Raw genomic sequence first — 18,124 nt, 5'->3', positions numbered from 1 at the left:
CACAAGATTGGCCAACAAACTAACCAAAATACAAAGGGTCGACACAGGCCTTCATCAAACATTGGATAGATGGTGAACCATCCATCAATTTTTATCTACCGCTCCTGCCTCCCCCCCACATCAAGGGCTGCTTGGAAGATTCTCACTCTAACAGCATCCCCTGGGTCTCCCAGCGGGAGGTCTTGTGATGCAGTGGGTAGCATCCCTGCCTCTGAGCTAGAAGCTCCAGGATCGAGTCCCATCCCAGGACTGGAGGGCCAGTGAAAGGCGTTCATAACACGGTCAAAGAGATTGATTATCAACCTGTAAAATCCGCCCAACGCACGCCAATGGCAGGTGGTAAGAGACTCTTGGTCAGCCATGTTTGAAGCGGAGTGGCGCCCCTCAAGCTATAAGCCTCTGACGATAGGCTTACATCCTGTTCCAAGCGAAACCTCGCAATGGAAACAGAGCAGTCTGCTTTGAGCACCACTAAGTGCTGGAAGAGGGACTACTAAACTGAACGCAGTTATCACAACAGAAAATGTAGCCTTCTTAACCCCACCCCCCAACAGCAATGAAACCTGGAACTCTCTCCTCCAAAATGCAGTGAAAGCTGGGAGACAATTTAAGTTTTCAAGGCCAAAATCAATACAATTCTCTTGGGCAAATGGGAGTCTGGTACAAAGCTGCCATGATCTGACTGAATGGTGGAGGAGAAAAGCTGAATGACCTAACCCCTGTTCCTAATATTTCTCTTCCACTCCTCATCCTCCTGTTTTGTGGATGCTGGCTGGCCTGCTGTGTACTTCTAGAATTTTCTCTTCTTTAAAAAACATTACAGATCTCAGCATTTCCCTTGAGTGAATTTTGAGAGAGTTGCTGAAATTTGCAGTTGTGTTAATGCCTTATTGATCATGTCTTACAATATTGCAACTCAGCCAGATGGGAGCGAGATAGAGAGAAAGTGGAGTGTGGGGGGGGGGGGGGGGGGGGGGGGGGGGAGCGGTGAGAGAAAGAGATAAACAGAGGAAGTGATAATGCTGCAACTCGCCAAGGAGCGGGATAGGGCAAGATTCCAACTCCTTCAATGTCCATCGACTCTGCGAGTTAACAGAGTTAAAATCGGGCCCTGGAGAGAAATACAAGAGAGCAGAAATGTGCAACACACTAAGATGGCAGAGAGAGAGAGAGAAGTAGAGAGCAAAGAAAGAGTGACAATGTGCAACTCACCAAGATGGAAGAGAGAAACAATACCATTAGATTTTAGTTTGGTGCATCTCCCATCTTCAAATAGCAAAGAGAGAGAGTGAATCGGAGAGGTTTAGGATCGCAATTCCAAGAGCGTAGAACCCAGCTAGCTGCAGACACAGCATCAATGATGGGGTGATGAAAACTGAGGATTCCCAAGATGTCAGAATTGAAGGAGGTTTACCGGGTCATAGAAATAGGGGGATCAAGTACACCAAGTTGGCAGCACTGGCGCAAACCACACCACACCATATTTACCTTGCCTTATCCAATTCGGCATTCATCAGCCAGGATTTTATGGAGCTCGCAGGAGTGGGTTGGGAGGGGGAGAGAGCTGAAAAAATCATGAAGGAGGGCAGGAGGTGGAATGTGTGTTGCCTTACCAGTGTTGTGGCAATCTGCCATCCAGAGGCCATTCATATCAGCAGTAGGTCAGCCCACCAATGTGTCTCCTGCAGGCTCGGGGGTGGTTGGGGGGGGCTCCTAATTGGGTATTGTGTGGTTCAAACATAACTATATCACATTCAAACTTAATAAACTTACTGCAAAAATCTAAGATATTATGGTCGCTATTTCCCAAAGGCTCCTTTTACAGAAAGGTTATCAATTGGCACTTTGCCATGACACAACACGAAATCCAAAATACCGAAGCCCCTTGGATATTCAGTTCCCAATCTTGGCCACCCTGTAGCCACATCTTCATACTGACAATTAAACCGTAAACATTTACCTCAATTTGTGCATTCAAGTCATCAACCTTTGTGTAAATGCTACGTGCTTTTAATTCTGATTTTTAAACATTATTTTCTGATCCCAGGATCTGATCCTATTTTGATGCTTTCCTCTGCCTTCGATCTTTACATAGACATAGAATTTACAGTGCACAAGGAGGCCATTCAGCCCATCGAGTCTGCACCGGCTCCTGAAAAGAGCACCCTACCCATGGTTAACACCTCCACCCTATCCCCATAACCCAGCAACCCCACCCAACACTAAGGGCAATTTTGGACACTAAGGGCAATTTACCATGGCCAATCCACCTAACCTGCACATCTTTGGACTGTGGGAGGAAACCGGAGCACCCGGAGGAAACCCACGCACACACGGGGAGGATGTGCAGACTCCGCACAGACAGTGACCCAAGCCGGAATCGAACCTGGGACCCTGGCGCTGTGAAGCGATTGTGCTATCTACTTTTCCACATCCTTTTACCAGTTTTGCTTCTCTTGAATCAGAGTGCCCTCACAGGTTCCCACCCCTGCCTATCTGCACTATACAGTGGCTAGGAGACAGGAAGGATTCAGAATAAACAAGGCTCCGAAATAATTCATTTGGTTTAACAGAGGCCATGGTAAATGTTCTACACCAAACCTAGAGGGTGGGGGAGATGAAAAAAAGGAAACGTTATAATCCCTGAACCAACACCTAAAAGAAACAGATTGTCTACTATTTATCTCATTGCAGTTTGTGGGATCTTACTGTGTGCAAAATTAGCTGTCACATCTCCTGCATTACAATATTGATCACAGTTTAAACAATACTTCATTGTCTGTAAAGTGGTTTGAGACATCCAGGGTGCACGTCCTCAGACACAGTGCTGGCGTGCTTATACTCTGCTCTGCCATCTTTGACTTAAGTCAGAAATTGTTACAATCAGGAGACAGAAATTCCTTTCAGAGATGGGTCACCTCCGTCTTCGTCTCCGTCCTATCCTGATGGAGTTGCAGATGGTGGGGCACTGCACAAGTGTCACCCTGCAGCCATTCATATCTACCCACACAAATTCAATGCAACTCTTCCAATTGTAAAACTTGACCACACAGTTCGTCCCTGTGGAGACACTCGCTGTCTTGGGCAGAATGCCATTTCTTGAGTCAGTCTCTTTGAGGGAACGGCACCTGAAAACTCTGGAAACTACACCTTTTTAAAAAAATATTCAAAGTACCCAATTCATTTTTTCCAATTAAGGGGCAGTTTAGCGTGGCCAATCCGCCTAGCCTGCACATCTTTGGGTCGTGGGGGCAAAACCCACACAGACACGGGGAGAATGTGCAAACTCCCCACGGACAGAGACCCAGAGCCGGGATCGAACCTGGGACCTCGCGCCGTGAGGCAGCAGTGTTACCCACTGCGCCACCGTGCGGCCCAACTGAGCCACCTTAAGAACCGATCAAGTAAACCATCGGCGTAACCTCAGCTGCCACCAGCCCTCTGACAATGTTAGCTCGGATGCCTCTCAAGCACAATTCAAACATCTCTCCAGAATATCAGCACTGTGAGCAACTCCAAGCTGATGGTAGCACCAAGCATACAACAGAGACAAGTAATCCCCTTTCCCTCTACTTACTCGGGCCGATCTGAGGGTGACAGAATGCCGTGGCTCCGTGACCTTTTTCCCTGCTGCAGCTTCCTTCCTTTCCGACGTCTTTCTTTGTGGATTCTTGTCCTGGGCTTCAAACTGGGAGGAGCCGGGCAGGGGGAGAGGAGGGCAGAGTCAGGGCAGCTAATCACCCCAATTTGTGCCCTGCGATCTTGATCTTCCCCGCACGGATTAGTCCGGATAGGTTTTCAACGGAAGAACACTGGCACAGGAGTACGGGGTTCAAAAGTAGAGCCAGATGGAAGCTGTTGGTCGTTATGAGACTTCACTGCGTGAATTATCGGAAATCCGACGGTGAATGGTGGAGGGGTTGGGGGGGGGGGGGGGGGGGGGGGGGGGGGGTGGTTGGGTAGGGGGGGGGGGGTAACCTCACCGGCCAATGTGTGACGACAGCAGGTCTTTTTCTTCTCTCATCCCCAGGAGTTAAGCTGCTCCTGAATGCTGGAGTGTTACAGCGTGACAGCGTCGCTGGACTGCCTTGCTCAGCTCACTTCTCTGCAGTTAATGAATGTGCTTTGCATTTCAAGTCAGCCCAGCTGCAGTTTGTTTAGCTGCCTCCTGAGTAAGCTGTAAACAAGGGAGCCAAGCCAACTGAGGTCAACGCCAAGAAACAGAGAGGCAGCGAGGCAGACACAGAGAGGCAGCGAGGCAAGAGGCGGAGAGGGGACAGTACGCACCGACTGAGGCAGACACATAGGGAAAGTGATAGACCCGGGCACAGTGATGTACATGGAGACAAAGGCACATGTAGAGAGACATGGATGGCATATCAGAGAGGGAAAAGGATGCACATATACCGAGAGATGCAGACGCACATATACATGAAAATATCGGAAATCCATGTTGACTATTCCTTATTATGTTATTGTTTCTTGAGATTTTTTTCTCTTCCCTTTAGCAGGGATTCCATTATTTTGTTTCCTCCCATCAATGTTAAGCAGACTGATAGAGTTCTCAGGAAATGTTGCATCTGTCTTTTCAAATACAGGTTATCCACCAGTTGTCTGTCATTGCACGTTTTTAGAATGAACTATTCCATGTAATAGTGGGCGGGATTCTCCGCACCGAAATCACGATCGGCGCAGGGTCGGAGAATGGGGTCAAACCCGAGATCGGGTCCGACGCCACTCCTGCAATTCCCCAGTCCTGAGAGACGCAGACGTACGTGTAAATGAAAACATCAGAAATCCATGTTGACTATTCCTTATTATATTATATTATATCCCCGGAGAATCGTCGGCAATCGCGCACTTGACACGGCGCCGGTCGGGGGCCATTGAGAGAGGCCCCTGCGGCGATTCACCGAGTGCAGCTGGCCGAGTTCCGCGGCCGCACTGGTTGGGGGGCGGGGGGATCATTCACCGGGGAGGGGGGGCATCAAGGACAGCCAGGCTACCGATCGGGGGGCCACCCATCCGCGGGCGCACGTGATCTGGGAGGGGCCTATGTTTACGGTGCCGGTCTACGGTGTGGGTCCTCCATGTCGCGTGCCGCCGCCGTACGCATGTGCGGACCCCCGCCTGGAAGTGCAGGGCCCCATATCAGCAGCCGGAGTTGCGAGGAGCACTCCTGCTCGGCCCCTCCAGGTAAATGAATCACTCCGGACTTTCTTCAGGAAGTTTTTTCGCCGGCATGTGGACATAACCCCATTATTGGAGAATCCCGCCCAGTGTCTTTGCTGTTTTTAGATTATTGCTGAAAAAGGAGACATAAAGGTTTTTGTCTTGCCCTCATCTTGTCTTGCCCACCACAAGAATACCAATATAACTGGAAGACAGCAATTTATACTGTACGATAAGAAGGTGCAGATTGGTTGGAAAGTGGAATTTGATTGGTGGAGACATTATCATTGAGAATGCATCAGGTGACTGACAATTAACTGACGAGCAGTGTTTGAAATTTAAACCAGGCAGATTGACCCTGAATCGTCATGGTATTGCCCTGAGGAATGAACCGGCAAATGGTTCTCACTTCTTTTGTTCAGCTGAAACAGGCGCAATGTGTGTACACGTTCTTTCTGTCTGCAGAGAACAGGGCCCTGTGTATTAATATATGTAGCTTTCACTGGAAGCAATACTCTACCACCAAACAACTATTTGTTTTTAGATTCTACTGAAATGTGCGGATGTGATTAATAAACTTACAGAATGGGCATAAAATTAGCCAATGAATTTCAAAACTGATCTTTGCGAGGTATTACATTTTAGTGTGAAAAACAAGGAGGCCACTTATTACTCGGTAAATGAGAATCTAAATGGAATAGAGGATCAAAGGGATCTCGGAGCACCAGCCACTAAAAGTAGCAACTCAGATTAATATGGCCATACAAAAACAAACTGGCTTTCATTTCCAGAGGTACAGAACAGGAAAGTAAAGAAGTCACGCTAAATCTGCATTGGTTACACCACATGTGAAATGCTGTGTACATTTCTGGTTGGCTAGTATAAAAAGGGTGCAGAACCACTGGAGGTGTCAAAAATAATTTGCAAGGTTGGTACCAGAAATGTGAGGCTACATCTGTCATAAAATGACAAACTGGTTGGATCTCAGGTTATGAAATTGATTTATTGATTGATATTTATTTTCACATGTACCGAAGCACAGTGAAAAGTTTTTTTCTGCGGCCATGGGAATGTTCGCAGCACGTACATAGTAGACACAAGAATAATTGACAGAGTACATTGACAAATGGTACATCAACAAATAGTGATTGGTTACAGTGCGGAACAAGGGCCAAAGAAGAGCAGCATAGGGAGTCGTGAATGGTGGTCTTACAGGGAACAGATGAGTCCGAGGGGGAGTCGTTGAGGAGTTTTGTAGCTGTGGGGAAGAAGCTGTTCCTATGTCTGGATGTGCGGGTCTTCAGATTTCTGTACCTTCTGCCTGATGGAAAGGTCTGGAAGATGGCAAAGCCTGGGTGTGAGGGATCTCTGATAATGCTGTCTGCCTTTCTGAGGCAGCAGGAGGTGTATATAGAATCAATGGAAGGTTGGTAAGCTTGTGTGATGCTGAGCTGAGTCCATCACACTCTGCAGTTTCTTGTGATCTTGGGCTGAGCAGTTACCGTATCAAGCTGTAATGCAGCTGGATGGAATGCTCTCTAATAATAATAATCTTTTATTGTCACAAGTATGAAGTTACTGTGAAAAGCTCCTAGTCGCCACATTCCGGCGCCTGTTCGGGTAAGCTGGTACGGGAATTGAACCCACGGTGTTGGCCTTGTTCTGCATTACAAACCAGCTGTCTAGCCCACTGAGCTAAACCAGCTCCTTCTATGGCACATCTGTAGAAGTTTGAGAGAGTCGATGCAGACATGCCGAATTTCTTTAGTTACCGTAGGAAGTAGAGATGTTGCTGGGCTTTCTTGACTGTTGCATCAATGCGAGTAGACCAGAACAGACTGTTGGTGATGGTGACCCCCAGGAACTTAAAGCTATCGACCATCACTACTTCGTAGCCATTGATATAGACCAGGGGGAGGGGGGTCGTGCTACATTTCCTGAAGTCGATGGTCAGTTCCTTGGTCTTTCCAACATTTAGAGAGAGGTTGATTGGAGAGTAGTGACTAATGGTTGTTTTTCAGACTCGAGGAAGCTTTGTAGTGGAGTTCCTGAGGGTCCTTGTCAGGACCCTTGCACTTCCATATATACAAAGAGGTAATCATGCCCTCCAGATCCTGGTGCACAGGGCACAATTTCAAAATTTGTAGACAGAACAAAACTTGGAAGCAATTTTGCACTGTGAGGAGGATAATGTAGAACCTCAAAGGACACGGAAAGGTTGGTAAATTGGGCGGACAAGTGGCAGATGAAATTTAACACAGAACACAGGGAGACAATTTGAAATAAGGGCACAATGCATAGTAGAATGCTCAATTGAATCATAGAGTATCATAGAATTTACAGTGCAGAAGGAGGCCATTCAGCCCATCGGGTCTGCACCGGCCCCCGGAAAGTGCGCCCCACCCAAGCCCGCACCTCCATCCTAACCTTTTTGGACACTAAGGTATCCTTGCAGTCAGCGTCACGGAGACGCAGTCATGATTTTTAAAAAGTTTTTTTTGAAGAATGGATTAACTGAGAAACAACGCGAAAGTCAGGGGCATTATAAAAAAATAATGTGAGCAAGGTAGGCTAAGGAAAGTAAAGTTAGCGTAAGGGAGGTAAGTTAATAGATTCTTAGATAAGCATCATTTTTTGTAAAAATGGGAGTAGATGAGGGACTGAGGGTAGTTATGGCAGGAGAGTTCACACCCATGATATGCCCTTCCTGTGCTATGCGGCAAATCATGGAAGCTGGTTGTCCCTGGTGACCACGTCTGCAGGAGGTGTGTCCAACTGCAGCTACTGGTTAGCCGCATTTCGGAGCTGGAGCTGAGGGTGGATTCACTGTGGAGCATCTGTGACGCTGAACAAGTTGTGGATAGTACGTTCAGTGAGGTGGTCACACCGCAGGTGAGGATTGAACAGGCAGAAAGGGCATGGGTAACCAACAGCAGAGTAGAGGAGTCCCCTGTGGCCATCCGCCTTTCCAACTAGTACACTATTTTGGATACGGCTGGGGGAGATGACGATGCAGGGAATAGCACTGGTAGCCAACTTCATGGCACCATGGGCGGGTCTGCTGCACGAGAGAGGAGGAGGAAGAATATCAGGGCCGTAGTGGTCGGGGATTAAATTGTAAGAGGAACAGACGGCATTTCTGTGGCCGCAAAAGAGATTCCAGGATGGTATGTTGCCTCCCTGGTGCCAGGGTCAGGGATGTCACTGAACGACTGCGGAGCATTCTGAAGGGGGAGGGCAAACAGACAGGTATCATGATACATATTGGTACCAACGATATAGGCAGAAAAAGGGATGAGATCCTGCAAGCAGAATTTAGGGAGATAGGAAGTAGCTGAAAAAACAGGACCCAGAAGGTACTAATCTCTGGATTAATTCCGATACCATGTGCCAGTGAGTATAGAAATATAAGGTTAGTTCAGATGAATGGGTGGCTAGAGATATGGTGCAGGGGGGAGGGTTTTAAATTTCTGAGACATTGGGACCATTTTTGGAGACGTTGGGACCTGTACAAGGCATACGGTTTGCACCTGAACTGAAATGGGACCAGTGTCCTTGCGGCGAGGTTTGCTACAGCGCCAAGGACCCGGGTTAAATTCCGGCCTTGGGTGACAGTGTGGAGTTTGCACTTTCTCCCCGTGGGTTTCCTCCAGGTGCACTAGTTTCCTCCCACAATCCAAAATTGTGCAGGTTAGGTGGATTGGCCATGCTAAATTTCCCTTAGTCTCCAAAAAATGTGCCGGTTAGACAAGGTTACTGGGATCGGGGCTGGTTCAGCACAGTGGGCTAAATAGCTGACTTGCAGTGCAGAACAATGCCAGCAGCGCGGATTCAATTACCGTACCAGCCTCCCCAAACAGGCGCCGGAATGTGGCGACTAGGGACTTTTCACAGGAACTTCATTGAATCCTACTTGTGACAATAAGCGATTATTATTATTATTATTATAGGGTGGTTAATGGGCCTAAGTAGGGTGCTCTTTCAGAGGGTTGGTGCAGGCTTGATTAGCTGAATAGCCTTTCTCTACACTGTAGGGATTCTATGATAGCAATAGTCGGGGATTTCAACTTCCCCAACATTAATCGGGGGAGTCATGGTGTGAAAGGTTTAGAGGGAGCGGAATTGTTAAAATGCATCCAGGAGAACTTTTTAAGCAGTACGTTGACGGACCTAAAAGAGAAGGGGACTTAATTTTAGGTAATGAAGCCAGACAAGTGGTTGAACTATCTATCAACGGAGGAGCATTTTGCAGACAGTGATCGTAACTCTGTTGGATTCAAGATTGTTATGGAAAAGGACAAAGATGATCCTGAAATCAAAGTCCTAAACTGGGGAAAGGCCAATTTTAATAACATCAGATATGATTTGGCCAGAGTGGATGGGAGCAGACACTTGAAGGTAAATCTGTGACAGAACAGTGGGACGCATTCAAAAAGAACGGAGGGAGAGTACAAGGCCAACATGACAAGAAAAATGCCGATCAAGAAAAAGGATGGGATCAACAAATCCAGTAAGTCCTGGATGTCTAGGCATTTACAGCATTGGGTAAGGAGAAAAAGGAAGCTATCGAGGCCCAAAACAGCAGAATCCCTAGAGGAGTATAGAATGTGCACGAGGGAACTTAGAAAGGAAATTAGGAGAGCAAAAGGGGAACATGAAAGGTAAAATAAAGGAAAACCCAAAGTTGTTTTACAAGTACATTAAGGGTGGAAGGATAACTTGGGAAAGAGTGGGGCCCATTAAGGATTACAATGGTAATTTGTGTGTGGAACTGGAGGACATAGGTAGGGTTCTAAATGAATATTTTGTGTTGGTGTTCACCAAGGAGAGGGATGGTGTGGGTATATAAATCAGGGAGAAGGACTGTGATAAAATTAAATACATTAACATGGACAGAGAGGAGGTTCTGAGTGGTCTGGAAGGCTTATAAGTAGACAAAGCTCCAGGGCCAGATGAAATGTATCCCAGGCTGTTGAGTGAGGCAAGGGAGGAAATAGCAGAGGTGCTGGCAATAATTTCAATTCCTCCCTGGGCATAGTGTAGCCATCTGGGATGGCCACTTCCAGAATACAAAATGGATCTTTGCAAAGACTATAGGGAAACATGGACAGTGCTAACAAAGCAAGCAGACACAGAGCCTGGATGCGTATTGAGGAGGCAACTCCCAGACGAGACTGAAACTGTAGGTCAATTAGCATATTGATGGCCCATCTCCGGGAACAAAGGAATAACATTCAAGTAATCTATACCAAGGCAGATAACACGGCACCAACAAGATAAACAAAGCAAGGCCAACGGCCACCTAAGACACACCCAGTCATCAGGTCCCCTACCCCTTTATTGGTCGAGATCAATACCAGTGATCAAGATGCGGTCCAATTAATTGGGGCCAAGTTCAAGGCCCGCCCAAAAGCACGCGAAGCCCCCTTCAGGTATAAGAAGGAGCCCCCGAGAGAGAATCGGCTCTCGAAGCGAAGCAACACGTCCACCAGCTGCACCAGAAGTAAGTCCAAGATCAACACTCGCCAACAGACGGACGACGTTAGCTGTTCTCCTGTTATACCTTCGCACCCAACAGCCTCAGATCCGAACAACGGCCATTGTTCCTCTGACTGAGTGGGCACCCGAAGTTAAGTATAGGCGTTAGCGTTAGAGATAGTTTAGTTTATAGTATTTTGTGCATGAGTAGATATTACTGTGTGTGGAAATAAATAGTACTGACTTTGAACTAACTAACTGTTGCATTGGTTCTTTGATCAGTATTTGGGTTTGAACCTTGTGGCGGTATTGAAAAATACCTAGCGACTCGAGAGCAAATATAATCAGGATTAAGGAAGGCGACCATATTGACTGCCATATTTAGAACCAGATAAACAGAGCAACAACAGGAGGGTGCCAGAGGACTGGAGGATAGCTAATATGGTGCCATTACTCAAGAAGGGAGGGAGGAATAAACCAGGAAACTACAGGACAGTCAGTCTAACCTCAGTGGTGGGGAAACCATTGGAAGCAATTCTGAGAGACAGAATTAATCTTCACTTGGCGAGGCAAGGTTTAAACCAGAACAGCTGGCCTGTGTCCAGTGGGGTCCCACAGGAATCAGTGTTGAGGTCCTTGCTGTGTGTGGTTCATATAAATGATTCAGACAATAATGTAGCAGGATTGATCTGTCAGTTCATAGATGATACAAAAATTGGTAAGGTGGTAAATGGTGAGGAGGATAGCCTTAGATTACGGGAGAATATAGACAGGCTGGTCAGATGGGCTGATCAGTGACAAACAGAATTCAATCCAGATCAGTGTGAGGTGATGCACTTGGGCAGAACAAACAAGGCATGGGAATGCATGATGAATGGCAGGATCCTGGGGAGCCACGAGGATCAGAGGGACCTTGCTGTGCATGTATATTAGGCCCTTAAGGTAGCAGAGCAGATGGATAAAGTGGTTAAGAGAGCATATGGTATACTTGCCTTTATTAGCTGAGGCATGGAGTTTAAGAGTAGGGAGTTTAACTGGGACTGTATAAACATTGGTTAGGCCACAGATAGAGTATTGTGCGCAGTTTTCGAACCCACATATAAAAGGTAGAATCACCAGACTCCCAGATGACCATAGGCTGCTTTCCCCTTTGAGGGGGGAGAGCTGACTGGTGGTGATTTAAACTGAGGTTCATCGCACCTCAGGCGAGGGCAAGGTTGAGAAGGTGGGGCCTTCATGAATAACCTCAGCCATGATATGGGATGCTGGTGTTGGACTGGGGTAGGCACAGTAAGAAGTTTTACAACATCAGGTTAAGTCCATTAGATTTGTTTTGCATCACTAGCGTTCGCAGCGCAGCTCCTTCCTCAGGCGAGTGAAGAGGTGGGTTCCCAGCCAGTATGGGAATTAAACATATGCTGCTGGCCTTGCTCTGCATCACAAACCAGCTGTCTGTCTAAGTGATCTAAACCAGTCCTCTATCAGAAGGATGTGATAGCACTGGAAAGGGTGCAGAATGGACTTACCAAGATGTTGCCTGGGCTGGAGAGTTTTAGTTATGAAGAGAGATTGGATAGACTGGGGGTGTTTTCAATGGAGCAGAGGAGACTGATGGGGGGACATGATTGAGATGTACAAAATTATGAGGGGTATAGATAGAGCAGACAGGAAGAAACTTTTCCCCTTAGTAGAGGGATCAATGAGCAGGCAGGGGCTCGCTGCCTGGCAGAGACCCTCATAACATTACCCTCATAACATTTAAGAAGTATTTAAATGTGCACTTGCAATGCTGAATTCTCTGCCAGCGAGATTCTCCATTCTGCCAGCACCGCACCCACGCCCGCAGATTTCCCGACGGCGTGGGGTGGCCACAATGGGAAATCCCATTAGCCAGCGGCGGGAACGGAGAATCCCGCTGTCAGCAGCTGTGCGCCACTGAGAAACACATGGCTGGGGAAAGAGGAGAATTCACCCAAGGCTTTGGGCCAAGTGCCGGAAAATGGGATTCGAAAACTTAGCTTTTGACTGGCGCAGATGTGATGGGCCGAAGGACATTTTCTGTGCTGTAGACCTCTATGGGCAGAAATACAGGCAGACAGAAACCTGCGCACACGCAGACACAGAAACACATGGAGAGACAGAGACTGAAACAGACAGATGGAGAAATTTAACTGGAGAACAGCGCCCGACACAATCTGTTTCTGTGCGGAGGTTTTGATCAGACAGCTATCTCCACTGAAAGAACTTTAGAGAAAATGGTTCACAAGAGACAGGAATATCAGGTTTCAAAACATTTTTAAAAAGGATCCATATGTCAATTGGGGAGGGTTCAAAGTGCAAGATGGTAAAAGAGCCTCCCCCCCAAATATAGCTGACCAGAGACCAGCCTATTTTTAAAACCAATCTGCCATACTTACAACGCGCACAGCTCCCAAATGAGCTGTAAATCTCGATTAAAATATCCAGACTACTAACTTCTGCAGGGATTCTGCCGATTTCAACAATGACGCCTTGCATTTGTACGGAGGGTGTAAGTCGTGAAACGTCCCAAGGCACTTCAATGGAGCATGATTGGACAAAAATTCAATCCGACCCATGTAAGGAAGCATTAGGAAAGTTGAGGTCAAAGAGGCAGGTTTTAAGAAGCTTTTAAAAAAAGAGGGAGGGAGGGGTAGGGAGCCGAGAGGTTTAGGGAGGGAACTACAGAGCTCAGGGCTGAGGGAGCTGAATCAAGCCACCGGCAGCAATGCATAGTACGAGGAATGCCGAAATCTCAGAGGGTTCCAGAGCTGGAAGAGGTCAAAGAGATAGGAAGGGGTGAGCCCCCCAGTTAACCATTTGAACATGGGGATTAGAATTTTAAAATTGGCCAGATGTAGATCAGGACACAGGAGGATGAATGGGGCTGGGCGTGAGGTAAGAGGCAACCACCCCAGGTCCACATGCGGCCCGTCTGGGTTCTGAGTGCAGTTCGTGAGACATTTTGCTGACTATTGCACACACGCAGGGTTGACAAATTCCACTGATGTTGGTCCACATAGATATTTTCCCACTAGTATTACTCTGAAGTGATTCACACGTAAAGCAAGAGCAAGTTAAGAGAGGTGCGGGCTGATTGCTCACAAAATTGACAGTGAGAGCCGCGCACTTTCTCTGCATCCAAGGCGGCACGGTAACACACTGGTTAGCACTGTTGGTTCACAGCGCCAGGGTCCCAGGTTCGATTCCCTGCTGGGTCACCGTCTGTGCAGAGTCTGCACGTTCTCCCTGTGTCTACATGGGTTTTCTCCGGGTGCTCCGGTTTCCTCCCATAAGTCCAGACAGATGTACTTGTTCGGTGAATTGGACATTCTGAATTCTCCCTCTGTGTACCCGAACGGGCGCCAGAGTGTGGCGACTGGGGGATTTTCACAGTAACATCTTTGCAGTGTTAATAATGTAAGCCTACTTATGACAATAAAGATTATTATTATATAAGTATTTCTTCTGTTCTTACCATTTGAAGTTGATGATAGGTCTATTAATATGTAAATGATTACATGTTTTCAATCATTCGTTATGAAACATTCAGCGTGTTTTAAACGTATTTAATCTTATTCGTGGGGCTATGGTGAGTGAACAATCCCGATTTCAATCTTGCGGCACACTGAGGTGAAGGAGGACCCACTCAGACAGCCCACTCACTAGCCTACGTTCCCATCACTTCTGTGAAGCATCTTAAGATGATTCGTGAAAGCAATATCAAATAAAACTTGGCACAAAGCCGCATAAACCGAAACTTGGACAGGTGACCAAAAGCTAAATGTGTCAAAGGTACACTTTGAATGAGGAAGACAGACAAGAGAATTAGAGAGGGATCTCCAGAGCTTCTGGTCTTGGCAGGTGAACAATGATTGAAAGCATTGGAGGAGCGCAGACACCTCAGAGGATATTGTGGAGATGGAGGAGTTTACAGAGACAGGCAGGCAGGGTAAGGACATGGAGGGATTTGAACATAATTTTAAAATCGGGACATTGCTTAACTGGGAGCCATTGTGGATACTGATGTGACCATCAATTCACAAGACACGTGGTTGGAAGTGAACAGTGGTTTTAATAGTCTTACAATAGAGCCTGCCTGCGACGAGATGAACTGGCAGCAGGCTCACAACCGCAGATCTTTATACTTCCAGTTAGTGGGAGGAGCCATGGGCGGAGCCAAGGGTGGAGCCCAGTACACTGTCTGTGCGGAGTCTGCACATCCTCCCTGTGTGTGAGTGGGTTTCCTCCGGGTGCTCCGGTTTCCTCCCACAGTCCAAAGATGTGCAAGTTAGGTGGATTGGACATGATAAATTGCCCTTAGTGTCCAAAATTGCCCTTAGTGTTGGTTGGGGTTACTGGGTTATGGGGATAGGGTAGAGGTGTTAACCTTGGGTAGGGTGCTCTTTCCAGGGGCCGGTGCAGACTCGATGGGCCGAATGGCCTCCTTCCACACTGTAAATTCTATGAAAAAACTCCTCATCTGCCCCTATGGGCAGAACCGCGCAGCTGCTCGTATACCGAGCTTACATAGACACAACATATACCATATGACAACAGTGTGAATTACGAGGAATGTGATTCACCACAGATACAAATTGACATCCAGGGCCAATGTCCAGGACAGGTCCAACCATAGCTATAACTGTGACTAATGACAGGCTGTGCCTCTCATCCTTGAAGAGTCTTAATGGAAAAATAAAACTGTGGGGAAAGTATTCAGAGTAACTAAATAAATTCCCTGCTGGAATTCGGGAATTACCGAGTGAAACCCACCTTTAACCGTGCCAATGCCAAAAGACTTTCCAAAATTGGCATCAGACATTTTATTCACAGCACTTCACATCACATGCAGAAAATGCATGCATGCAGAAAAGATTATCCCAGAGATGAGGGATTATAATTGTGATGAGAGAATTGAAAGAGGAGGGGGATATTCCCTGAAACTGAGAAGATTAATGGAGGGAAGAGCAATATGTATCGAGCCCTTTCACAATGTTGGGCTGTCCCAAATCTACTACCTGTGAGGTACCTTTGGAGCGTCGGGGTTTACTGTTATGAAAGGCTTTGAGGAGGTAAATAGTTATGGGGAACGGGCAGGATGGTGGAATTCTGGCCAGGATGAGATAGCACAGCAGACCAAGTGCCTAATTCTGCTTGTATATCTTATAGACTTATGATTTCCACCATGTTCAGTGATTTCATCAACAAGTGCATTTAGCATCGAGAACAGAAAGAAGTTATTTTCCCCTGTTACTTGACAATCAAATATAGTACCACAGCACAGAGCACAAGTGGCTAGCACTGTGGCTGCACAGTGCCAGGGTCTCAGGTTCGATTCCCCGCTGGGTCACTGTCTGCGTTGTCTGCACGTTCTCCCCGTGTCTGCGTTGGTTTCCTCTGGGTGCTCCGGTTTGCTCTCACAGTCCAAAGACATGCAGGTTAGGTGGATTGGCCATGCTAAATTTCCCTTAGTGACCAAAAAGGGTAGGAGGGGTTATTGGTTCATGGGGATAGGGGGAGAAGTGGGTCGGTGCAGGCTCAATGGGCCGAATGGCCTCCTTCTGCACTGTATGTTCTATGTTCCAAGTGGTGAATGAAGTAAGTCAATCACAACATTTAATAGGGAATGAGGTAAAACACTTGGGAAAGGAAAATAGATTGAAGGGTGCAAGGGACAGCATGGTAACACAGTGGTTAGCACAGTTACTTCACAGCTCTAGGGTCCCAGGTTCGTTACCCAGCTTGGGTCTGTTCGGAGTCTGCATGTTCTCTCCGTGTCTCCGGGTGCTCCGGTTTCCCTCCACAGTCCAAAGATGTGTCGGTTAGGTGGATTGCCCATGATAAATTGCCCCTTAATATCCAAAAAAGGTTAGGTGCGATTACTGGGTTACGGGGATAGGGTGGAGGCGTGGGTTTGGGTAGGGTGCTCTTTCAAAGGGCCAGTGCAGACTCGATCGGCCGAATGGCCTCCTGCTGCACGCTAAATTCTATGATCCTATGAAAGGGCAAAGAAGTGGTGTTACAGGAGACAGCTCTAGTGTGGAGTATCGCTGGGTCAGGAACAATGGAAAAAATGCACTTCTGCAATGAAATGCCTATAACTCTGTAAGGAACAGCCAGCCAGTGAAGGTGGGCGAGTGTCGCCGAGATCAAGGGGGAGGTGGGTAAATGTTTTGACGACGGAGGCAATTGAAAAGTTGACGAGATAGAGCTGAACCTTTCAATTTTGGGACCTGATGGTTCGATGGTAATTGTCTTTCCAATGATAGCAGACCTCATGGCACCATTCTTGGAAATATAGTTTATACAAAATACTGGCCACATTCATCCTTCAACCGAACAAATGGAAGTCAATATAGTCATTGGGTTTTCCCAGACTTCACACTAATTAGCCACTGCCTTGATCGACATAACAACAGAACTTTCTTCTGAGAAAATAACTTGAGGATATGCGGAGGACATGAAGGATGCTTTCCAACTACAACTCTCACTATTTCTTCTGAGATTCATGCTTCAGCCACAAAAATAGTTGCTTCACTGAAAATCGATTTTAGTAAATAGCGGCGCCTTGCTTTGATAGGAATTACAAGCTGGAAGCTGAAGCGGCAAGATTAGACAGCATAAAACGAAGGTAAGGAATCATAGAATCGCGCGGTCACGTAGCAGAGAGGAGGCCATTCTGCCCTCCATGCCCGACCTGCCTCCCAGGTGGAGCTAACCAATTAGTCCCATTTCTCTGCTCTTTTCCCAAAGTCCAGGAAATGTTTTCTTTTCGAGTGTGCTTTTGGAAAGGTATTCGAGACTGGTTTAAAATTCACTGAGATTTGCAATTATTTTCACTGCCTGATATGTGAGCAAGAGCTACAGTCTCGAAAAAAAAGTACATTCTCCGTCCTCCACACCCCACTCCAACATCCCAGGCCTCAATCCCAAAGGCAAATCAGGAACATTTCCTCTTGCAATTCTGACCGTCACAGCTGTCGAGAGGAAAAAGAGTAGAAAATGCATGGGGGGAAAAAACAGCAGCTCCATCAGCATCCAAAAAGAGAAGAGGCAGCTGAACAGAGTCTGTGGTTTCATCATCCTCCTCCTTTGTCGAACAGAGCGGAAACGCAATGGCAGATTGCCATACGACGTAGGGAGGGCATTCCGGAGCTTACTCTCCCTACGTCGCTCCGCTTTGCTGCCTCGCTTCCCTCTTTTAAGACGCTCCTTCAAACTCCCTTGTTTGACCGGGTTTTGAACATCTGCGTCAATGTTGCCTTACGTGGCCCCGTGTCATAGTTTGTTTTGTAACGCTCCCGTGACACGTCTTGGGGTATTTTATTACTTCAGACACACTATATATAAGTTGTTGTTGGGCAGGGCAGGAAGCACATCAGAAAGCGGTGCTAGACTCCAAGCTGTGCAATTTTCCAACAAATTAATTTTTATTGTTGGAACGTCACGGGCT

The 18,124-nt window shown here is 47.1% G+C and overlaps 1 protein-coding gene across 4 annotated transcripts in view; it reads right to left on the bottom strand.

The window, feature by feature from the left end:
• Positions 1–18,124, bottom strand: part of daam2 (dishevelled associated activator of morphogenesis 2) — a 370,882-nt gene that overhangs the window by 292,426 nt on the left and 60,332 nt on the right. Inside the window, exon 1 of one of the 4 annotated variants that reach the window (XM_038799045.1) lies at positions 3,578–3,887. The exons of the other annotated variants lie outside the window; for them this stretch is intronic. The gene's annotated coding sequence lies outside the window, so the exon portion shown is untranslated. Of the gene's footprint in view, positions 1–3,577; positions 3,888–18,124 lie in introns of those variants that run through there. 4 annotated transcript variants of the gene reach the window in all.

The sequence above is a fragment of the Scyliorhinus canicula genome, chromosome 6 (genome assembly GCF_902713615.1).
Source record: "Scyliorhinus canicula chromosome 6, sScyCan1.1, whole genome shotgun sequence".
Classification (NCBI taxonomy): Eukaryota; Metazoa; Chordata; class Chondrichthyes; order Carcharhiniformes; family Scyliorhinidae; genus Scyliorhinus; species Scyliorhinus canicula.
Note: the sequence above shows the minus strand (reverse complement) of the source record. Positions and strands in the feature narration are given on the sequence as shown.